We start from the raw sequence: 25,681 nt of genomic DNA, 5'->3' as shown, positions 1-25,681 counted from the left end.
ACATTTTCACTCTCACTAGGATTCAAACTGTTCTGACCAAACTGTTCAAGGCGTGTCTTGGGCTTGGGCACTGACTGACATTTGGCCATTGCAACATTTTCACTCTGACTAGGATTCTCCTGTTCAAAGGCATTCTTGAGCTTGAGGACCGATGGATAATTCCTCTCTCTGGGGCCCTCATGGCCAAACCTTTCAGAGACATTCTTGGGCTTGGGGACTAATGGATGTTTGGGCATCACCTTCTCACTCTCGAAAGGATTCTCCTGTTCAAATATGTTCTTGAGCTGGAGGACTGATGGATATTTAGGCCTCCCTTTCTCAATCCTCCCTTTCCACTCTCTGGGACCCTCTTTGCTAAACTGTTCAAATAACTTCTTGTGTATGGGGACAGGCTGACATTTGAGGTTCACCACCTTCTCAGTCTCAGTAGGATACTCCTGTTCAAAGGCATTCTTGAGCTTGTGGACTGATGGATATTTCCTCTCTCTGGCACCCTCTTGGCCAAACTTGGGCTTTATGATTGACTGACTGAGATTAATTACATTCTCGCTCTCACCAAGATTCTCCTGCTCAAAGATATTTTTGAGCTGGAGGACTGATGGATATTTTTGCCTCCCTCTCCTCACTTTGGGACCCTCTTGGCCAAACTGTTCAGAGACAATGTTGGTGTTGGAGATTGACTGACATTTAAGTTTCTTCATTTTTTCACTCTCACTAAGATCCTCCTGTTCAAAGATGTTCTTGAGCTGGAGGACTGATTTTGGACGTGCTTTCCTCTCTCTGGGACCCTCTTGGCCAACAGGTTCAAAGAATGTCTTGGGCTTGGAGAATGACTGATATTTGAGTTTCGGCACCTCAATGTCGCTAGGTTCGTCGTGTTCATAGTTGTTCTTGAGCTTGAGGACTGATGGATATTTTGGCTCCCCTTTCGACTCAAAAAACTTCTTGAGCTTGTTGACTGAATGGCGTCCTCCATCATCTCCATCCTCCTCGTTCTCTCTGGGATCCTCCAGTTCAAAGGTCTTCTTGAGTTTGATGACTGATTGACACTTTGGCTCCATGGAAGCATCCCTTTCCTGAGCTTTTATCAAGGGTGCAGGGCTGGTATCCACCGCAGACTTGTCTTCAACCACTGGGACCTCTGGCTCTGGACAGGGTGTCAGTTTGGTGGGAGCGATGGGGACGGTGAAAGGGACGGGGTATGCTTTCACCTGCAGGGTTAAAGGCTTTGCCATGTTGCCAGACTCCACCGAGAGTTCAAGACAGGCAGCCACACCAGATTCATCCTCGGCTGCTGCGACCTCTGGACAATGTGCTGGTTTCACAGGGAGGAGTTTGTCTAGGTACACAATTAGCTGTTTGATCTGTGCGATGCCCCCTTCTGTCAGAGGTGTGCGTTTGAGGACATTTGAAGAACAGAATATGCTTCCTACTCCTTTTCCCCCAGTGGGGGTCTTGGGCCCCTCCTCTCCCAGCACTGGAGGACACTCTGTCTTGGTCAGGTCAATAAGACTCATTACTTTACTAATCACCAACTCCAGAAAGACCTCTGGCGTTTCACAGTGGAGTTTCTCCACAAAGATCTCAGGGTTGAAGATGTCCTCTTTAGGGGGCAACAGCACTCTTCCAAGTGATTGCTCTCCATTTAGCTTCAGGTCATCAATAGAATTTGTTGCACCTTTCTTCTGCTCCATAAAAAGCTTATCTTTAGGTCTCAGTTCATCAAGGGATTGTTTCAGGGGATACTGGAAAACATTCTGTCGCTCCTCCTCACATTTATTCTGTTCTATGTACTGGAATTGTCTACTCTTTTGATCCCCTGCCACCTTTTCTCGAAACGGTTGTCCAACTTGGTTTTGTCGCTCCTCGTCTTCTGTCTTCTGCTCCATAAAGCCAGGATTCACTTTGGGCTTCACTTCGTCCTGTGTGTATGACATAGGATACTGGAATTGTCTACTCTTTTGATCCCCTGCCACCTTTTCTCGAAACAGTTGTCCAACTTGGTTTTGTCGCTCCTCGTCTTCTGTCTTCTGCTCCATAAAGCCAAGATTCACTTTGGGTTTCACTTCGTCCTGTGTGTATGACATAGGATACAGGAATTGTCTACTCTTTTCAGCCACTGGCACTTTTTCTTGAACAAGTTGTCCAACTAGATGCTGTCGCTCCTCACATTTGTTCTGCTCTATGAAGCAAAGATTCACTTTGGGTCTCGGCTTACCCTGGTTGTATGTCAGGGGATACTGGAATTGTCTACTCTTTTCAGCCACTGGAAACTTGTCTTGAACTATTTCTCCATCTAGTTTAATTTGCGTCTCATCCCATTTCTTCTGTTCCGTGAAGCAACGATTCACTTTGTGTCTCTGTTCATCCTGGGTGTATTTCAGGTGATACTGGAGCAGTCTACTTTTTTCTGCCTCTCTCACCTTTCCTTGAATCAAAGGATTATCTCTGTATTTTGTATTTCTTCTCTTGCCTAGAAATGTCTTGACCCATTTTAATGAAACCATCTTGTTGAACTCCGAATGTTCTTTAAGTGACCTATTTGAATCACAGAAAAATGCTCACGTCTTCTCTTTAATCTTTTCTCTATTCTATTGAATGCTATTCTAATGTATTGTAATATAGTTGCACAGTGATTGGAACACTGACAATAGGCCAAGAAAATAGCTCAACTCATTTCTTTTGCATAATATGAATTCTGACAGCTTTATTGTTGCGACCTTCCTTTTAAACATTGGAAAGTGTCTTACGTCACAGGACTGGTATTACTTAATTAAGGCCTTTTGGGTTAGTAGTCCACATCACTGCTTTCCCCTACTGATTTTCGGTAGACCGGTTATGTTGCCATCCCCTTTTCACCCGACAATTCACTGGGATGATGTAACACATGCAGAGGAATACGTGAATCTTTAGGACCCTGTAGGACTTACTAATGCAGTGACAGAATGCACACACACCATTTTGGAAAGAACTTGCCTACTTCCTTACAGGTGTTACCGCTGATACTAATGAAGGCTCCGTTCCATTCTGGTCAAACAGAGTCAGGGTGCTGCAGTGCTATTGTGCGACACCGACACACCAGTGGTTCTCAGAGTGTCCTTGAGTGGGTCCATTTGGTTCTATTTGTACACTGTCTGAGTTATGGGGGTCCTTGAAATTTTGAGAACCACTGCACACGAAATGGAACAGAGCCTTAATTAGTATAATCAGTAACACCTGAAGGAAGTAGGGAAGCGGCCCAGAAGTAGGAACAGTTATTCTGTGTGCATTTTAGCCCATTGTTTATGTTAAAGTTGCTGGTCAAGCTGGTGAACAGGAACTTCACCTCAGTACGTACGTACCACAAGAATATTTAATATGATATTTAACCTCTACCTGATATTTAATGTGGAGTCATTATTGTATATTGTGAAGAGAACATGTAAAACTCTGACATATACAAGCTGCATACGTAGTGGGCCACTGAGCCACAATAAATAAATAAATAAATAAATAAATAAATAAATAAATAAATAAATAAATAAATAAATAAATAAATAAATAAATAAATAAATAAATAAATAAATAAATAAACAAACAAATACAACCTTAACCTCTGTCATCTGCATAACATATTTGGTAAACCTGATCTCGGATCATTTTTCTTGTGACCACCGCGCTCTGACTTAAGGTGTGTTACCCGTTCAAATCAACATTGTAATAAAGGTGATGGGTCGCACAGACCAAGACTGCATTTTTGTTTTTATTCATTGATCGAATGACGTTTCGGTTATCCAGCCTTCATCAGTTGTCAGTGGACAGTCTGGACACTGATGAAGGCTGGATAGCCGAAATGTCCGTCATTCCATGTTGTAAACTAAAAGAATAAAAACTAAAATGCAGTCTTGGTGTAAACCCATGATCTCTTCATAGAAATGTAATAAATATAGTCTGAACTAGACTTGTTTGCAGCCTGTCGCTCTTGTAGGCAACAGTAGTCCGTCCGTCCGTCCTTCCTTCCTTCCTTCCTTCCTTCCTTCCTTCCTTCCTTCCTTTGATGCATGACAAAGAAACGTGTCACTCAGGTCCAGTCCTATGTCAAACTTCCTCAACTGGCATTGCGGACTAATAGTCCTAATGATAGGGCTACAGCAACAGCAACACGACAGCAACATTTAGAACTGCATTCTTTACCAAAATATAGGTTCAAGTAAAGCGGAAATGTTTGCAACTTGGGAGAATTATAAAGTACATCTCTCTTTTTATCATATTCTGTACTAAACCTCAAAATGAATGCTACTCACTGCTTTTGAAAAAGGAAAAATGGAGCCCATATGCAACTTACTGTAAACAATGCTGCAAACATCTACAGCAAATTACTTCAATAATTTAAAAACTTTTCAAATCTTGGTAGATGCAGTAGTGGTCAATTTCAGAATTGTATCTCAAAACCTGAATGACATTTGGAATTGTATCCTCACTAAGTGCGATGCTGTTTGGAAGGCATGGCCCTTTTGTAATGCAATTCCTTCATTCCATTGTCAGAGTACGTACTTAGTGTCAGAATACTTGTGTACACAAATTGGTACACATTAACCCTGGGGTCATGTGATTATCAAAATATCTGACTGATACATCTTAATCAGTGGTTAAGATGTATCAGTCAGATATTCTGCATTCATTCGGATTGGCTATGACCGCTTTCAGAAAATGTGCAGGCCCTTGGTAGGTAACCCGGCCTGGTGGAGACCTATTCTCTAAGGAGTGCACTTATGAGGTCCCTATTTTCACTTTTTCATATTGATGACAAGATGGATATCCATATATGGGCATACAGACAGATGTGTGGATTTATATAGAAGAGGCATCTCAGCAACACAGACACCAAGTTGGAAGTGAATCGGTCAAACCGTTTTCGAGATACATGAAGGACACACTAATTTGCGCGTGCGCACACACACACACACACACACACACACACACACACACACACACACACACACACACACACACACACACACACACACACCATTCATCTAACAAACAATCAGACAGGACCAGGTCCATTTCGTTCCATTTGTACACTCTCAGAGTTAAATGAACCTTGATGTTACAATGTAAATGGGGGTCTCAGAGATATAAATGCCATTAAATGGGGGTCCGTAGACTAACGCATGTAAAACCGCCGGGGGTCCTTGAAATGAAACGGGTTGAGAATCACTGCTAGAGCCGTAAATATGGAACCAGTGCTTTGAGCTGCACTGTGTTGCAGAATGCATGGAAAAGTGGGTATTAACGCCATCTGGTGGTGGAATTTTACTGACAGATGTAGAATTATACTTCTTCTGTACAACAGTGGACCCCCGGTTTTACATGCGTTAGTCTACGGACCCCCATTTAATGGCATTTATAATTCTGAGACCCCCATTTACATTGGATCATCATCATCATTTAACTCTGAGAGTGTACAAATGGAACCAAATGGACCTGTCTGTCTGATTGATTGATTGTTTGTTAGATGAATTCATTGACATAATTATTGCAGAATTACAGTAGCCTTTCAAGCACAACTCAAAACAAAACTGTTAACTGTGGACGACACCATAAAGCAGTGGTTCCCAAACTTTTTCATGTCAAGGACCCCGAAAATTGACACTAATTACCCCACGGACCCCCATTTGAAAAGACATGCCAGGGACCCCCATAAGAGAAGATCTTTATTTATTTTCTATGGTGAAAAAAAATGTGTGTGTTAATCATATTATTATTAATAATAATAATAATAATTATTAATAATAATTAATATATATATTATTAATAATTATTATTATCATTATTAATAATACATTTTTTCTATGGGGGGAAAATGTGTGTGTTAATTATATATATATATATATATATTATTATTAATATATAATAATATAATATATTATTATATATTATATATATATATAATAATATATAATAATTATATATTATTTTATAATAATAATTGTGTTATTATTATAACACAATTGGATGTTGTTGGTTCAACATCCAACATCCAACATCCTTGACATGAAAAGGTTTGGTAATCAGTGATCTAGATGGTTCTCTATGGTTGAGAAACATATTTATGTACAGTGGTCCCCAGGTTGATTCTATAGTCAGGGTGGGGGTCCCCAGGTTGATTCTATAGTCAGGCTGGTGGTCCCCAGGTTGATTCTATAGTCAGGGTGGTGGTCCCCAGGTTGATTCTATAGTCAGGGTGGGGGTCCCCAGGTTGATTCTATAGTCAGGGTGGGGGTCCCCACTCCCAGGTTGATTCTATAGTCAGGGTGGTGGTCCCCAGGTTGATTCTATAGTCAGGGTGGGGGTCCCCACTCCCAGGTTGATTCTATAGTCAGGGTGGGGGTCCCCAGGTTGATTCTATAGTCAGGGTGGTGGTCCCCAGGTTGATTCTATAGTCAGGGTGGGGGTCCCCAGGTTGATTATATAGTCATGGTGGGGGTCCCCAGGTTGATTATATAGTCAGGGTGGTGGTCCCCAGGTTGATTCTATAGTCAGGGTGGTGGTCCCCAGGTTGATTCTATAGTCAGGGTGGGGGTCCCCAGGTTGATTCTATAGTCAGGGTGGTGGTCCCCAGGTTGATTCTATAGTCAGGGTGGTGGTCCCCAGGTTGATTCTATAGTCAGGGTGGGGTCCCCAGGTTGATTCTATAGTCAGGGTGGGGGTCCCTGGCTCTAGGACTACTAGGTTATTCTCTCAGGTTGTGTTTTCACAGTTTATCTTGAACGCAGCTCAGCCTCAGTCAGTGTGACTTTAAGCTGATAACAGAAACTGCTGCTCTGAGTCTCTGAGTCACATTACAACTACAGCTCTGCTGCTCTGAGTCTCTGAGTCACATTACAACTACAGCTCTTCTGCTCTGAGTCACACTACATTACAACATGATATACAGCTCTGCTGTCACTCTGCTCTGTGAGGAAACACAACTCTACTCAACTACAGCTCTGCTGCACATTACACATTAGACATACATGACAACAGGCTGAGATCTACAGCTCTGCTACTCTGGGGAACATTACACATACATGACAACAGGCTGAGATCTACAGCTCTGCTGCTCTGAGGGACATTACACATACATGACAACAGGCTGAGATCTACAGCTCTGCTGAAACACAACTCTACTCAACTATAGCCATGGTTCATGACTCTCGTATTCATACGAGAGTCATGAAGAAACTTCACCCTGTTTTTGGCGAACGCTGCATTTACAAGATTTCCGTATATATAAACATTCAGATTTCAAATATAAAGTACTCACAATTTGTCCCACGGGTGTTAGTTAGTAGCAGCTCCAGCGATTAGAATTTCTGCATCCCGCGTTGTTTAATAAAAAGCATTTTTATCCGAGGTGTTATTTTGCCATTGGCTTTCAACTACGCGCCCCTATCGGTCGGGAGGAGGGTGGCACTCGGTGTGTTCGATATAGGCACGCTGACCGCCCTGCCAAAACAGATTAATAGGCGAGTGAATGTTTATATACGGAAATCTTGTAAATGCAGCGAGCGCCAAAAACAGGGCTAAGTTATCAGACATAATCCAGAGCGATTTACATTAAGCAAGAACAAAAAAAAGCATGGGAATACATCACATAAAAGCATTTATCATGAAACATGCGTAAGCTAAGAAAGTAACGGTGGAATATCTATATAATGAAACTATACATATATACTACTATATGGTATATATGGTTGAGTCGCATGGAGGAGGGTGTCTGTTGTAAGTCCCAGAAACACCCAACGATCCCAGGTTTACAACACTGATGATGTGTCCAAGTTCATGAATCAGTAGATGTTTAATTAACGGTATCTGCTGCTGCTTTGTGTATCCTGACTCAGACTGTGTTTAATTAACTGCATCTGCTGCTGCTTTGTGTATCCTGACTAAGACTGTGTTTAATTAACTGTATCTGCTGCTGTTTTGTGTATCCCAACTCAGACTGTGTTTAATTAACTGTATCTGCTGCTGCTTTGTGTATCCTGACTCAGACTGTATGCCAACTGCAACATGGAGAGACGTCAAGGTGTCTGATTTCAATACACATCATGTACCATAGTCTATGGCATAGACTTACTTTATTCTATTATTCTATTGGATCATAAAAGGCAAATTTACTCTGGAATAAATATACAAATTGATTCATTGTCTAATAATAAGATTTAGATTTATGAATTGATTTACTAAACAGTGTAATGAAGTTACAGCACTGCTTTGCCCGTTAGAGTAAGCATGTTTATTTGTACATTTCAACAAGGAAGGCAGTGTGCTTTACACACACAACATCTGGGCGGAAACCCCTTTTGGTGTTTTAAGCATTATGTTATACTTTAGCTATTGAAAAATAGCTATTGGCTATTTTAAAATGGCAATTAAAAAAAAAAAAAAAAAAATAGCAGATCTACAAGCTTGTGCACTCGGTGCCACGCTACGAGCTTGTAGATCTGCTATTTTTTATTTATTTTTTAAATATGGTGCAAATCTTTGAATATATATTCTTTCACAGCGAACTTTTTTAACTCTAATCGTTGCTCCTGGGGGTCCCTGGAACAACATATTTTTAGATGGGGGTCTAAATGGGTTAAGAGCACTGTAAAGTGTGATGCATTCACAATAAAAGGACATTTGAATACAATCAAAACTATTGGTTTAGAATAGAAAAATAAGAATAAAATAAAAAGCAAACTGAATACAGACTTTATTTTTTTAATTCAATACATTTTTCACACACATTAACAATGAAAACTTCCAAAGTATTTTATCTAGGGATGGACAATATTTTATCAAATCGGTATGGGCTGATGTTGACCTCAAAATGCAATATTGGTATTAGCTGATATTTCAAAACATGGGCTAACATTTCAATAACTGAATCCCTATAGTATTTGGAATACAATTCACTGTTTTCCAAAAATGTCAGTTTGTCACCTCCAACTTCACATTCAATAGATTCTGTGATCTTTTGTGGCCAGGTGTAATTTCCTGGGGTCTAGTAGGACTATAGAAAACAATAATTAAGAAATCGCTGTACAATTTGGTAAAACAATTACATTTACCCACTTGTTCTAATGCCCCCGGCCAGGGCTCGACAGTGTGACTAGGTACTCGCATTTGCGACTACAAATATCACTGTGCGAGTTGTAAAATTAAATTTGTCGCACAGGTGCGACTACATGATTTGACCATTCAATCGTGATAAAGAGAAGTCTCTGTCTACAGCAAGTGCACATTCTATAGTCGCGGTTCTATACCTAAATCTATATTTCTGAACGGCGGTGTCGTTCGCCAAACAGAGCAGAGCTACAAGCTAACAACGTGTCGAGGCTCAATGCGGCGTTCATTTGGAGATCTGTCCCCTTTGCTCCCACCGCCCGCCCCTCCCTGTGTTGCTGCTCAGTTCTCTTCCCCACTGAGCAGCGGAGCGAACGCAGCAGGGTAGCACAGAAGACAGAAGGAGTTGCTAGGACCCCGACACGTTGAATACTAAAGTTATTTAGAAAGTTTGTAATGTTAAAACATCACTTGATGATATAACTTTTAACCAAACGTGGGTGAAACAGCGTGCAGCCGCGCACGTAAAGAGTGCACGTGCACACGCACATGGAGTAGACTGATTGATTGGTATACCAAAACAACCCTTGCTTAGCACCTCGCTAAAAGCGTGTGCGCAGCGCAATACGAATGACCGACCTGGCTGGATATATTATTAGTCAGTGGCTAGCTCAGGTCCATAACTCTAAATGCAACGCATTAGACTAGAGCTATGGACCAGAGCTAGTCAGTGGCCTCACTGGCCTGCATAACGAGCAACGTAAAAAAGGCAAAGTTCCCCCCACCACCTCCTTCCACCACGCCGAGGTGTAGCCTATATGTCTGATGTTCTGTCTGAACTGAAGCAGTCAGAGCCAAGGAGAATGTTACAATACTAATTCACCATTGAGTAGCCTCTGCACTGTTTAAATGTCACACTCACATGATGGAACAGCAAGATAAAAACGGATAGTCTGTCTGTCCATCCATTCATAAAATGAATTGACTATCTATCTATCTATCTGCAATTCTGCATACCAAACTAATAGTCTATCAGTATAAAAACAAATTGATTATATAGATTATATAAAAAGAATATGATATCCAGATGAATATCAATATTGTGATCATTTCTGAAAATATATTGTGATATAATATTTTGTCATATTGCCTGCCCCTACCTCATATCACTTTATTAAAGAAGAATCACACCTGTGTGAAGTGAGGGGCACTCTTATCATCATACATCATGGTTTAATTTACGTCATAATTATTGGAATTTTGACCTAATTTCTCCGTTCATTGTCAATGGAAAATATTAAGACGTGTGGGGACTAAAGCTGTATATAGGAGGGGCTAGCGCCCCTCAAAAACACATCATTTGATAACTTTTCATCGTGCTCCTAAAATAATTTGTGTGCTACTAGATTTTTCAACTTAGGCGCACACGTGCTACTTGGAAAAATGCTAAGCGTCGAGCCCTGCCCCCGGCCCCTGCCAAAAAGTGTTAAAATGAAAGAAAGCAGCTAGCAAATAAAAAACAATATATAACACTCATCTTTTACTTTCTCTAATAACCTAAACATGAACCTTGGTTGAAAAACAACCAAAGTTGTCCTTTAAGGTTTAACATGAGAAAAACAAAAGATCAGGAGAATGGAGGGCTCTATTGACAGGATTGATTGAATAGTTTATTAGACATTAATGTAAAAACAGCTCAGTCAAACACTGATTCCAAAAGGGAGAACACAAAAACAGAGTCCTTGCGAAACAATTCCATTCAGGCCCTATGTAATCAATTCATAATAGCAGAAGAACAAAAATCACACTTTTTGTGAAGTGAGGGGCGCTCTTATCACATCATATTCCATGCTCAGCCAATCAAATCATCACAAATGTAATTCCGGCCAATCATTTTTGTCGTCTTCACTTTTTCTGCCCTCACTTTCTATCCTCAATATGTACATCAGCCAATCAAATCATCGCTGTAGTGGCTATTTGTCGACAACAATAAAACTCAAAAGGCCACTGAGGCACCGGGTATAGTGGATCTTACGCAGGGATAAATGAGTCGATGTCGAAACAGCTCTTGTTGGTGGTTGGTGATATGTATAGGTACTGTATTGTGAATTACATAGATCGTTTTGAAATGTTTCTTAGTCATTTGTAAACCTAACAGTTACATATTGTTGGGGTCTGTATGCTCACCAAAGTTTTAAAACGACTTAAGCGTACCAATGTGGTCAGTTTCAATGTCGTTTGGAGGTAGTTCCATGTATTAGGGCCACAGAAGCCAAAAGCAAGTTCAGAGCTAACTTTTGGTACCTTGAATTTGGGGAAACTACTTGACCGGGTGCGGGTGTACTTCAGAAAAGATGAGATGTATTTAGGACAATTTCCAAGCATGGCTTTATATACATGAACAGGTGCCATCCAACCTTGTTATATAAGATACATTGGGTACCATAGCCATCACCCGTAATAAACCTAATCGATGAGTGATAAACAGAGTCTAGGGATTTAAGAGTGGATGCTGCTGCATGTCTATAGATTATGTCTCCATAATCAGACAGGAACTTTTTTTTTTTTTTTACACCATGATGTGAATGCAATGGTGTCTTAGCAAGTGACCGAGTTATTTAAACTTAGGTCTCACCGTTTAGAGTAGACATATTTTTTATTGTCCAGTGTGGACATGCTGGTGTTGCTTTAGGTTACCTGACTGACTGAAACTCTTGTCACAATGTTTACATTGGAAAGGTTTTTCTTCAGTGTGAACACGAAGGTGTTTATTCAGATTACTTGAATAATTGAAAGTCTTGTCACAATGTTTACATTGGAAAGGTTTTTCTCCAGTGTGGACACTCTGGTGTGTCTTCAGGTGAGATGACCGACTGAAGCTCTTGTCACAATGTTTACATTGGAAAGGTTTTTCTCCAGTATGGACACGAAGGTGTGTCTTTAGGTAACTTGATTGACTGAAACTCTTGTTACAATGTTTACATTGGAAAGGTTTTTCTCCAGTGTGGACACGATGGTGGATATTCAGAGCACCTGACGCACTGAAACTCTTGTCACAATGTTTACATTGGAAAGGTTTTTCTCCAGTATGGACATACTGGTGAAATTTCAGGGAAGATAATCTAGTAAAACTCTTGTCACAATGTTTACATTGGAAAGGTTTTTCTCCAGTGTGGACACGATGGTGGATATTCAGAGCACCTGATGCCCTGAAACTCTTGTCACAATGTTTACATTGGAAAGGTTTTTCTCCAGTGTGGACACTCTGGTGTGTTTTCAGGGAAGATAATCTAGTAAAACTCTTGTCACAATGTTTACATTGGAAAGGATTTTCTCCAGTGTGGACACGGAGGTGATCCTTCAGTTGAGATGAGTGCCTGAAACTCTTGTCGCAATGTTTACATTGGAAAGGTCTTTCTCCAGTATGGATACGCTGGTGTTCCTTCAGTACATATGAATTTCTGAAACTGTTGTTACAGAATTCACATTGGAATTCTCCAGTGTGGACACGGAGGTGATCCTTTAGGTCAGATGATTGTCTAAAACTCTTGCCACATAATTCACATTGGAAAGGTTTTTCTTTAGTGTGGACACGAAGGTGTGACTTCAGATTCCCGGCCAGGTTAAAACTCTTGTCACAATGTTTACATTGGAAAGGTTTTTCTCCAGTGTGGACACGAAGGTGTTGCTTCAGGAGAGTAGAGAAACTGAAACTCTTGCCACAGAATTCACATTGGAAAGTTTTTTCTCCAGTGTGGACATACTGATGTCTGTTCAGTTCACCTGACCTGCTGAAACTCTTGTCACAATGTTTACATTGGAAAGGTTTTTCTCCAGTGTGGACATACTGGTGTCTGTTCAGTTCACCTAAACTACTGAAACTCTTGTCACAATGTTTACATTGGAAAGGTTTTTCTCCAGTGTGGACATACTGGTGTCTGTTCATGTCATCTGAACGCCTGAAACTCTTGTCACAATGTTTACATTGGAAAGGTTTTTCTCCAGTGTGGAGACGAAGATGTGAATTCAGATTACTTGAATACTTGAAACTCTTGTCACAATGTTTACATTGGAATGGTTTTTCTCCAGTGTGGAGACGAAGATGTGAATTAAGATTACTTGAAGAGTTGAAACTCTTGTCACAATGTTTACATTGGAAAGGTTTTTCTCCAGTGTGGACAAGAAGGTGTCGCTTCAGAGAACCTGACTCACTGAAACTCTTGTCACAATGTTTACATTGGAATGGTTTTTCTCCAGTGTGGAGACGAAGATGTGAATTCAGATTACTTGAAGAGTTGAAACTCTTGTCACAATGTTTACATTGGAAAGGTTTTTCTCCAGTGTGGACATACTGGTGTCTGTTCATGTCATCTGAACGCCTGAAACTCTTGTCACAATGTTTACATTGGAAAGGTTTTTCTCCAGTGTGGACACGAAGATGTGAATTCAGATTACTTGAACGCTTGAAACTCTTGTCACAATGTTTACATTGGAATGGTTTTTCTCCAGTATGGACACGAAGGTGTGACTTTAGATGACCTGAAGAGTCAAAACTCTTGTCACAATGTTTACATTGGAAAGGTGTTTCTCCAGTGTGGACACGAAGGTGTCTCTTCAGATCCATTGAACTATAGAAACTCTTGTCACAATGTTTACATTGGAAAGGTTTTTCTCCAGTGTGGACACGAAGGTGTAACTTCAGATGACTTAAACGGTTAAAACTCTTGTCACAATGTTTACATTGGAAAGGTTTTTCTCCAGTGTGGACACGAAGGTGTTGCTTCAGGAGAGTAGAGAAACTGAAACCCTTGCCACAGAATTCACATTGTAAAGGTTTTTCTCCAGTGTGGACAAGAAGGTGTCGCTTCAGATAACTTGAGCACTTGAAACTCTTGTCACAATGTTTACATTGGAAAGGTTTTTCTCCAGTGTGGACAAGAAGGTGTCGCGTCAGAGAACTTGACTGACTGAAACTCTTGTCACAATGTTTACATTGGAAAGGTTTTTCTCCATTGTGGACTCGGAGGTGGCTCTTCAGATAACTTGAGCCCTTGAAACTCTTGTCACAATGTTTACATTGGAAAAGTTTTTCTCCAGTATGGATATGCTGGTGTGACTTTAGATGACTTGAATATTTAAAACTCTTGTCACAATGTTTACATTGGAAAGGTTTTTCTCCAGTGTGGACACGAAGGTGTGACTTCAGATTACTTGAAAATTTAAAACTCTTGTCACAATGTTTACATTGGAAAGGTTTTTCTCCATTGTGGACACGGAGGTGGCTTTTCAGATAACTTGAGCACTTGAAACTCTTGTCGCAATGTTTACATTGGAAAGGTTTTTCCCCAGTGTGGACATACTGGTGCTTCTTCAGAGAACCTGAGTCAATGAAACTCTTGTCACGCCGTTCGTCATCATCGTCTTCACTGGTCTCCTCCCAATCATCACTGTCTTCAGTGACTTCAGTGTCAGATTCAAGTTGAACTTCAACCTCAGAGCAGTGGGAAGACATGTGCAGGATGTCTAGGAGCAGAAACATAACATTATGGTCAACACTGGATTCCTAAAATGTAAAACCATTCTTCTTCCATGTTCCATGTACTAAATGAGCTATTACCTACCAAGATAAGATTGACTAAACCATTACCAACTACAGCTTATTACTGTTCAGATTTTTTTTTGCAAAATACAAAAAGAGTAATGTGCAGTTTTGTGTCCGGGTAGTAGAGGGCAGCACGGGTCCATCCGGCTGCGAATACCCGAGAGCCGAACCGAGAACCGAGCCAGTTCGGGCCCAAAATATTGACTTGTCCCTCGGGCATGGTCGGATCCATTCCAAATTTCCGCGGGTCTGGAACGCAGTTACCCGAAATTACCCGTGAGGATCCGAGCTTTATATATTAAACCATTCAACTTTAAAAATAGGTTTCAAAAATAGACCCCCCCGCTGGCTATAATGCAATCATGACGACCCCCTTGAGCGAGCGAGGTGAAGCGCAAAGCAACTAGCAATGTGGGACTAACCTCGTGTCACCAGGCTTTCTACCTCGGAGGAAAAATGTGGGACAGTTTTGCTGTGATTGTCAACAGCGCTGGTAAGAATGTCGGTGCGCTAAAATGCACTAATATTAGCCTATATTAGCCAGTCAAATCCTTCTCGGGCCGGATCCAAAGATTTCGGGGCCGTTTCCGGTTACATTAGAATGTTTCTTGGATCCGTAGCGGTTCGGTTCAGATATCACCGGTCCCGTTTCGAACCGGGTCCAATTTTATGGACCCGTGCTGCCCTCCACCGGGTAGCTCGGTCGGTAGAGCTCTCGCCTTTGGACTACAAGGTCATGGGTTCGATCCCGGGCACCGCCAACTCAGCGTATGAGTAGCACGGCTTGGTGCAGCAAGTCGTGCGGGAAGTACTGGGAGCTGATGGTAGGTGTGGCGCTCCACCTCAGAATCCATCTCCCAGGTGTATAGCGCATTGTGACGGGGATAGCCTCCTGCATGTTACCGGTGATGCTGATACTGACAATAAGCCACTCCCGACCTACTTCTAGTGTGAAGTAATATATTGTTACTTTAACAACAGAATTAATAAAGATGTTAGAGCAAATATTTAATTTGAATCATGAAATTCTGAAACAATTTTAAAAACATGATACTTCTCACCTGGGCTCTGATTTGGAAGTAAATTAGTCATGCCACTCAGAGCATGACGTTATGAAACAGAAGCACTTCTGACAATGAAAGCTTGAAATGTGGACTGATGTTAGCTTAACAATCTATGTAAAAGATTTCCACTCTCTTACATAGATTGTTAAGCTACCATCGCTACAGCAGTTTGTGAGATTTCATTGACCTAAATGGCTGTTATATCAACAAGCATAGCACGTCTGTAAATGTATCTGTGAGTCTGTGAATCTGTCTGCCTGTGTGTCTGGGGCAAACGGGGGGGGGGGGGGGGGGGGGGGGCTGCGCATCAGCATACCAAAACCTAACCCACGGGGAAGACCATTGACTGGCCTAAGTAGCCTACCTGCTGCGCTGCTATTATATTATATCAACATAATGTCATATCGTTGACCTAAATGGCTTTATATCAACAAGGATAGTAGCATTAAAATAGGGTTAGGCTGTCTTTTGTCTTTTTTCAGAAAATACTTTGGACATGTGGAAAACTTTGATTAAACATGCAGCACTCAGGTAAAGCTGGGTTACATTTTGTTAAAATAATAACCCCGTACCATGTGATGTTTCATTAGCTCAAGCGTGACAAAATAGGCTACAGCTTGGTGTTGTTCTGCTGCTGCTGCTCTGAACACACGTGAACTGTAAATATACAAAGGATTCAACAGTGACATCACTGTTATGCAACACGGAAGTAACTCGAAGCGGTTTAAAAACCACAGTCAGTGACGCGTGGATGACGAATCCTTGGTATTTTCATTCAACCGGACAGAGTCAACTTTGGAAAAGGTCCTGGTGACGCTCGGGAAAACTTAGGATATGGGATTCCCTTCTCGCGTACCAGTGGGACATGTACCGGCGGTTTGGAACCTCTGGTGTAAACCATTGGGAATATCTTATCTACAAGCTCACTGGAGCCAGGGGGAGCACCCCACACCCATCATTCCTGACCCCATACCCCTCCACCCCCTGAGCCAGGGGGAGCACCCCACACCCATCACTCCTGCCCCCCATACCCCTCCACCCCCTGACTACCATCAGCTATGCAAGCAGGTGTGTAACGGACGACAATTAGGAGAATGGAAACAGGTGCTTCCAATCTGATTATCCGGAGGAGGCAAATCTACACCATCTGTACTTAAACACTATACTTAGTGAACTAACCCTCAACCACACAACACACAGACAGAGATACCAAGTCAAACTGAATTTGTACTATTTATACTAGTGATGTGACAGAGACATTTTGGACGATATCGATATCCAATGTAATTAATTGCCGTTATGGCCAATAACTGATATCGATATGATCTCATTCTGTATTGAAAAATGATAATTATTTTATCCATTCTGAAAAATACATGTAACAGGGTGTCTGCACTGCAGGCTTAGGCAAGTCAGTTTTAACCTAAACACTGTTATATTTAATATTGTGAGCTTGTAGATCTGATCAAGCTGTTACTTTGGGCTTGTTTATTTGTAAAGACAGACCGATTAATTCAGCGGTCTGATTGATTAATCAAACTGATGCCGATTAATCTAAAAACAATTAAAATCGGCCGATACCGATGTTTGCCTGTTTCCCATCACTAATTTATACTACTATGTTATGACATGCAGCCAGCCCACATTGTTTCTTCAGGAACTTGCCATTGTTATTGTACAGTGAAAATAAGACATTGTGGCAGCCCCACAGAACAGAACATATTAAAGAAAGGAAGAAAACATGAAACTTACTGAGGTGTGGCTGGTCTTCAGCTTCCTGTTTAATAGAAACGTCTTCAGCTTCCTGTTTAATAGAAACGTCTTCAGCTTCCTGTTTAATAGAAACGTCCCTGGCTGAGTCTGGAGAGTTCATCTTCACCTGGGAGTGATGCATCATGGGTATTGTAGTTCTTATGAGTCTGAAGAGTTCTTCTTCACCTGCAGTCTGGACTCCGGTCTGAAATCAAGTGAATGAGGAAGGACTTTAATAACTGGAGATCTATAGTCCGGCAGCCAGGGGTGGGGAGTGGGAAATGTGTTTTTATTGGCCTAAAAGATTGCCTATATACTTAAAAATACTTATATATTATATTAATGAGTCCACTTGCTGACCGGCTGTCGGTATTGAGCAATGTATTTTATAAGGTTTGACCATACCATTACCTATATACGGCAAGATGTCCCAAAACAAACTGGTCAGGCTACCACTTGGCATCACTCCCAGAACCCACCTCACCCCTGCCCATTTCCATAGGCTGCTGCTGGAATGGCCTACAAGATTCACTACACCTTAAGATACCCATGTACCTGTCTAAATACTTCCTTAATGTAAATGTCCACAATCCCACAAGTCCACAATCTCAACACCAGAGGGAGTTAAACAAACCACATGCAACCCAGATTCGGCTCAAATAATGGATTACATTAATTTTGCTCCTATGCCACTAAAATGTGGAACGCCCTACCAACAGCAATTAAGAAATGTGAATCTCAAATTCCTTCAAAACCTATGCCCCAGCTAACATTTCCCCGCTAGCTACCGCCTCCCGCTGTCTATTTCACAGCGTAGCACGCCCGGGCTGGCTTGGACTTCGCCCCGCTGTCTTCACGTCAAACGATCGCGCTCATTTAATTTTAATGCCTCGTGAATTTACAGCGATGTACAGCCCCTCCTCACGCTGACGTAAGGCTTGCCTCCCCCGCCCGACTCGACTCGACTCTCTCTCTCTCGCTAGCTAGCAACCTGGGCAATCTATTGTTTGGACGGGGGGATAGGGTTAGCAAACGTATAACTCATGCTATTTTAACAGGCTTAAAAACATCTAGCTCCGTTGGAAAGAAAGAGAAAGCTACTGCAGCTTAAGCCTTATGGTGTTTTATATTAAGGTAGCTCTGGTCCATAGCCCAATCTGGACTCTACTGCCGTTGAGGACAAAACAAAAACTAAAGCCTACTTTCCTTAGTAGATGCACTCTGAGCCCCCCTCTTTTGTAACTTCTTCTTGTGTTGATAAGTCCTTAAACACAATTATTCTAATTAGATAAGATTTGATACGTTGCTTGTGTAGGCTACATAAACAGCATTTAGCTGTAAATCAATTATTTTGTCATTCTTTGTTTCAGAACTTATCCTATGTTACCACATCAATACAGCATGGAAATGTGGGGTCTGCAAGGCTAAATCTTCGTAAAATGTCTGTCTTGCAAATGTAAAAAAATATCACATAGTAGGCTAATGTTTAAAACAGACTTTTTTTGTTATTCTATTACAGGTGCAGATGCAGTGACCAACATGAGCATTGCCATGCAGGTACGTTCTGAGCCATTTCTTTTACTCTTCTCTCTGTTCTTGTCTCCTCTAAAGGAACTCACAAAAACTCTCTGCTCTGTCTGAACAGTTATTTGGTGGGAACCACTGAATTAAGTAATTACTTTTTGAAACAACTGAACGTTTTTTACTGAAAACAAACATCAATTTTGTATCTTTGTCTTTTCCTGTCTCTAAACTTCTCAGGACTGGAATCCTGCGTTCTCTACCGCCCTGTCCCTGGTTTATACTCCAGTTACTTCATGGCAAAGTACTACACAACAGTAGCAGCTATACATAACAAGGTTAAGCCATATATCTTGTGTAACTTCTGTATATACAGTATTGGCCCTTGGATCCTGCTGCTGTCTCTCTGGTACCACACAGTCCACACTGCATCATTACAGCATGAAACAGTCATTTAGGTCATCTGAAATGTTGTAGTTTTAGGTTGCATGCTACAATCTCTCTTGCCTCAAGTTTGCTGTTACATTTGAAAGAAATTTGACTTGAATTTGATTTAATTTTACAGACAAGGTGACATGCTGTACAGAGCTGAGACATCGTTCTTTAATTTAAGGTAATTGTTCATTTTCATTTTTACCAAGGACACCCAACAATGTGCAACTGTGTACCATTTTTACCATCATAACATTTTGTAAATAAAGATTTGTCTATAATTTGTTTGTCTGAAAGCATTGAGTTATGTCAATTTGTTTTATTTGTTTTTACATTATAGGATGTTGGATTAGGAGAGGCAGGCAAACTTGTTGAAGCAGACGGCACAGAAAAGCCGGTTGAGGACGAGGACAATACAGAGGTGAGCTGTCAAGTGAAATGATTATGATGAGTACAGTGGCACTCTGTGCCACACTATGAGCTTGTAGATCTGCTATTTTTCAACAGCTAACAGCATTTAAAATAATGTTTAAAACCTATGAGGCGACACAGATGCGTCCTCAGGTCTAAATGGGTTAAGGCAGTGGTTCTCACAGCCATCAAAACGTTATCCCACATTTCACAGCAGTGATGGTAGGTAGGCCTATTTCAGAATGCCTGAATTTACACTTGGTTGCATGGTGAAAATAGTCGATCTACAAGCTCACGTGTTGTGAGCCCTATACAAATGCAATCCATATCAATTTTGTATTTGATTTTGTTCAAATTACAGATGAGGTCACGTGGAGGAAGTGGAGATGATGGTGATGGATAAAGAGGAATCCAGTCTATACCCAGCCTATACCCAGCCTGCATTGTACCGTGTGGGGGTCCCCGCAACATCCAGACCTCAAGGAACGCACCCAGCTTTCCGTGCTCGGAAATACAGACACGGGGACATACACACATTGCTACGCTCAGAAACTCCTGACTTCACTCAGAAGAGAATTGGTGTTTTAAAGACTTAAGCACTTAAACTTGAGAACTGATATGTCTTCTAAATCCTCACAGATTTGAGTTAAAACGTTTGCTGCAAAATAATATATATTTACAGATTTGTGCCACATTTTCACAATGTTTCAAAATTAGCAAATCTACAAGCTCGTTTTCAACAGCTTACAGCTTTTTAAATAATGGTTAAAGTGGCTAAAACCAGGGGATCTTGGACTTCAGTGACGGGGACCTGGGGTCTGAGAGCCGGAGACGTTGAATAGGGTGCATTCTGGAACTTCTGCTGGCGGCCACCAGTCAGGCTTCATAAAGGAAGGAAACGACCAGGCACAGTAGGCAGCCAGGCAGCTCATCAAACGGTGGTCCGTGGCTCAAATGCTGAATAACTAAATAACTAAAATAATAATTTCAATAGCATGAAAAGGGTTCAAATGTATGCTGCACAATTTCTTGCTCAAAAGGTGAATCTCGATTGTGTGTTCTGTTTATTGCTGTGTAACTGTTATTGCAACATTACTGGGCCTACATAACTAACCACACAGAATAGACTTGGTGTTTTATAGACATAAGAAATTAAACTTGAGAACTGATTCCACAAAATGTCTTCTAAATCCTCGCAGATTTGAGTTAAAACGTTCACTGGGTTTGGGCCACATTTTCACGATAAAAAAAAAATAGCAAATCTACAAGCTCGTGAGCTTATAGATCTGCCAACAATCTAACAGCTTTTAAAATGATGGTTAAAGTGTTTAAATGGTATGACTGTTTTCTGAAAACCCTAGATGTTTCTGTATCATTGGTGTTCAAACGATTTACTCCAGTCTGAAAATATGTTGTTCCAGGGACCGCGCTACGAGCTTGTAGGCCTGCTATTTTGTTTTATCCTGAAAATGTGCAAATATTTGAATATATATTATTTCAGAGCAAACGTTTTTAACTCCTCTTTGCTTCTGGGTAGTCCCTGGAACAAGATATTTTCAGATAGGTGTCTGCGGCCAATTTCATAATATTTCAGGGGGCCTTGACATGACATAATTTGAGAACCACTGATATAGAAACATAGCTTTTTCAGAAAACTGTGGAATTGTGGACACAATCTTATCCAACAATGTTCTGGTGGTTTCAGGAAAGTTGGTGTTTTACTGTTTTATAGATTTTAGGAGCCAGTGGTTCTCAAAGTGTGGTCCTAAAGTGCATTCTCAGCAAAATGACATAAAAATCAACCACTTGTATTCTAAACTTGTCTGTTTTAAAATATTTCCATGTTTTTTTTATGTTCATGTGCCTTTATTTATGTTTAACATGGCTGTCTAAATGTTTTCATTGTAACTTTTTTTTTCCTAATAAAGAAACAAAATTAAGTATACATTTGCTGCTTTATTATGTTTCTATAAATATGTGGGAGGGAGGTGAGCATGGGGGAGGATTGAGGGGTGCGGGGGCGCAATATATATGGGGGGGGGGGGGGTGTCATAAGACAGCTCCACGCTGTCCTGCTGCTGCCGTCGGTAGCTGACGTCGCGGCAGAGAAGCGGGGCACCGGCTACACGCGCGACGGCCGGCGCGGCCCACGCTGATCAAGAGCGACACGCCCACATCGCGTCACGCGCCCGGCGGAGTACACGATCGGCGGCGCGCGGGGACCGCCTCACGTCGGCGGCGCGCCATGACTTGCTAGCTGGGTGGGCGTCTGCAGTTCGAAACTGGTCCCCATAACCCCCAACCCACACACACACACACACACACCCCCCCCCCACGTTTCTACATCAGAACATGTAGAGACGTACAGAGATACACTTCTATATAGTAACCAAAAACAGGAAATCATCATAAAAGGAGGTAAAATGGGAAAAACATCTAGGGCTCCATCTTGCGCCACCCTTAACCCTAAACGTATTTAAAATAGTTCAACTAGCCGATTGATTGATTGATTGAAATATTTATTAACAGTTTGGAGAATTAAAGTACATTTCAAGCACAAACTCAATACAAAGACTGTTAACTGTGAGTGGACGACCCAATTAAGCATTACACTTGTTTACAACAGGGTCCACATTGTTCAATTCATCAAAATCCGATCTACATCTACACGTTGTGAGCTTGTAGATCAGCTATTTGAACGATTTTAAAAGTTTTTTTTATAAATAGTAAAGAATAGCAAATTAGTTTAGGGAATAAGGGGTGGCGCCAGATATAGCCCATAGTGAGGGGAAAAGGGGGCCAGTTTTGAAATGCAGCCGTGCGTAGGACGGTGCTCTTAAAACAAGTTACAATATTATTACTGCTGCTAGTATTAACTAGTAAATACTGCTTGGTTATAACAAGTTACAATATTATTACTGCTGCTAGTATTAACTACTGCTTGTTTAGGATCATTTATAACTAACAAGCAGATATGAGATAAATACGATCGTCGTGTTGTTCCATGTTAAAAGAGAAGTCAATCATATAAAAGATAAATGTAGTAAAAACAAGGTGAATCAGTTCATCTTACCTGCTGTGTTTCAGCGTTGAGCTGCAACGACCACACTGCTTTCAAACCTTTTAGTATTATTATTAAAGTGTTTTCTAACGACACTGCTAACAGGCTAACAGCTAGCTGTGTGTGAACCGTCTATGGTGTGAACGCACATGATAGGACTACTGTGCAAGGACTGTGCGCATGCGCACTAGCCCTGCTGCCGAGCCATATAAAGTGAGACAGAGTTACGACAACTGTGTTCACGTCACGGGGCTTCAGTCCAATGGCGGCTCTTCTACATAGACTTCTATTGAAAAGGGACATCCGAGAGTTTACGGAATTCATTGGATTCTATGGGCTCGCGCGAGAACATGAACCACGTGACCAGGCTGTTTTCTGCCCCCTCAATGTCGTAACTCTCTCTGTGGCTCTGCCCTGCTGGAGCCTGGAGCGTGCACGGTGCACGTACCATAAACGGTCACTAGGAGGAGCCAAAGTACAGTGTAATACAGTGGGGAGCAGCTATGGAACCGCTATAGATAACTCTCCCATAGAGATCTATTAAAATAATATTTTAATAGATCTCTATGGGAGATAAATATTATTTATATCAATTATTCTGAGCCTAAAATCAATCCATCAGGATCCTGGTGAGTCATGACCATAACACCTCTGATTCTGAGAAAACAAACAAACAACAAGATTGCATATTTAATTATATGATTTACTACATTTAATAAATGCTCTTTGTTTAGCGTCTTTCATTTTCATTTATTCACAGAATCAGATGTTTTATGGTCATTATTCACCAGGATCCTGGTAGGCTTGATTCTAGGCTTAAAATAATTGATATAAATGTTTGAATGCATTTAAATATACATGTTTTTTTAATAAATGTATAAAGAACGTTGGAAAAAAATGAATGGTCGATTTTTCCCCCAGTGAATACAGAAAACCACGCCCACTTCTATATTCTATACTGATGTCATCAAAGTCTATCTTCACTAAATAATTTTAAATATAAACTATAATATAAACCATTTGATGAATCACATTAACAAATCTCACCTGCACAATATGTTGTTGTTCCAAATATGTTGTTTTTAAACGTGCAAATAAAATAATAATTAATCCTATGCATCATAGGAATTGTATGATAGCAAATACATTACACCAATATTCCCTTTATTCTAAATCCAGCTGTTACATTCCCCTTTGAATGTCTAGGGGTATATCAAGAAGAGGATGCAACACGGCTGACATAAGAGTTGTTATTTATTGCCCGGTAAGATGATAAGGTGTACACAACTGGACAGAAGGTGGTTCACACACAGTTCACATAGTATATACGTCTATATCTCTATATGTAAGCAGTGGAATATATCTATATCTATCTATATATATATATCTACCTCCTTCTATCCTGGCAACCTGTAAGCGACTAATAACGATAGTTAAGGGTTTCCAACCAAATCAAAATAAGGGAAGAGCCCTTTACACAATGTGTATACGAGGAACAATACAAGGGGAACCGGCTGTATGGGGCAACTTAGCAAAACAATCAAAACTATCTAGCCCTATTCTGGATCAACTGAGCCCTCTACCTAAACCTAATCTATAAAAGGAAAAGAGGGGTTACACAAGATTTAACTGCCTAAACTCCCTACTCTACCTACTTCCTAACAAAAGGTTACAATAAACATGCTCCCATACTCTGGGCACATTATATATATATATATATATATATATTCTCTCTACATGTATATATAATCACTGGTACCCTCAGGTAATGAGACAGGTAAAGGCTCTGGGTGCTCCCCACAGGTGAACTGAAGACCCAGGCCTATGCCTTACACAGAATACACACAGTATGGACTATTAAGCGTTAACTAGCTCAGACATGGACAGAGTACTACACAGTATGGGTGACTGAGAGACAATGCCAACGATCAAGCGGCACAGCTGCTGTTAAGTAGTGTTCCCAGGCTGGTCCTCTGAGAGCGGATTGGTTCCTGGTGACGAGGGGGTGGGCAGACAGGTTGATGGGTCTCCGCCTCCACACACCACAGCAGATCAGACCTGTGACTGAAAGAACTGATCAGCACTCTGTATAATGTAACCTATTCATGATATATTATAATTATATATATATATATATAAGCATATATAACCACGTTATCATATAATATATATATATATATATATATATATATATATATATATATATATATATATATATATATATATATATATATATATATATATATATATATATATATATATATATATACAATCACCACGTTATCATCTCATAAATATATATAATCCCTGATTATGTAACACCAGCTAATCCACCTTTTTCCATTCCCTCCTTTCTTCTGTATACTTCCTGCAGTACAGAAGTATACAGATTTCTTGATGAATTGAAAATGCAGGACCGGAGGATGATGTAAACAAGTTTTGGTTTACAACACTGATGATGTTTAATTAACTGAAGAACTCTGGAAGTGTTGCAGTACCAGTGACAACCAGGAACAGACTGAAGAACTCTGGGAGTTGTAGTACCAGTGACAACCAGGAACAGACTGAAGAACTCTGGGAGTTGTAGTAGCCTACCAGTGACAACCAGGAACAGACTGAAGAACTCTGGGAGTTGTAGTCATAGAGTTATATATCTATAGAGAAGACACCCGAGTTCTCCTCCCATCCACTTGCATTAAGTTGCTCAAAAGCGCATGAGGCGGATTCACTCCTCCTTCCTGGTAGGAACAGAGTGCATTCTGG

At 40.8% G+C, this 25,681-nt stretch overlaps 1 long non-coding RNA gene across 1 annotated transcript; it reads right to left on the bottom strand.

Annotated features, from left to right (window-relative positions):
- Nucleotides 1-14,431: 14,431 nt before the first annotated feature.
- LOC310875741 lies at nt 14,432-23,054 on the bottom strand. Its single transcript, XR_014570681.1, has 3 exons — nt 22,931-23,054; nt 17,494-17,698; nt 14,432-14,598 (listed from the first exon to the last, which is right to left on the bottom strand). It is a non-coding gene; the product is annotated as an uncharacterized lncRNA (long non-coding RNA).
- Between the last annotated feature and the right edge of the window lie 2,627 nt (nt 23,055-25,681).

Source organism: Protomyctophum parallelum, assembly GCF_964188405.1.
Source record: "Protomyctophum parallelum genome assembly, chromosome: 18".
Classification (NCBI taxonomy): domain Eukaryota; kingdom Metazoa; phylum Chordata; class Actinopteri; order Myctophiformes; family Myctophidae; genus Protomyctophum; species Protomyctophum parallelum.
Note: the sequence above shows the minus strand (reverse complement) of the source record. Positions and strands in the feature narration are given on the sequence as shown.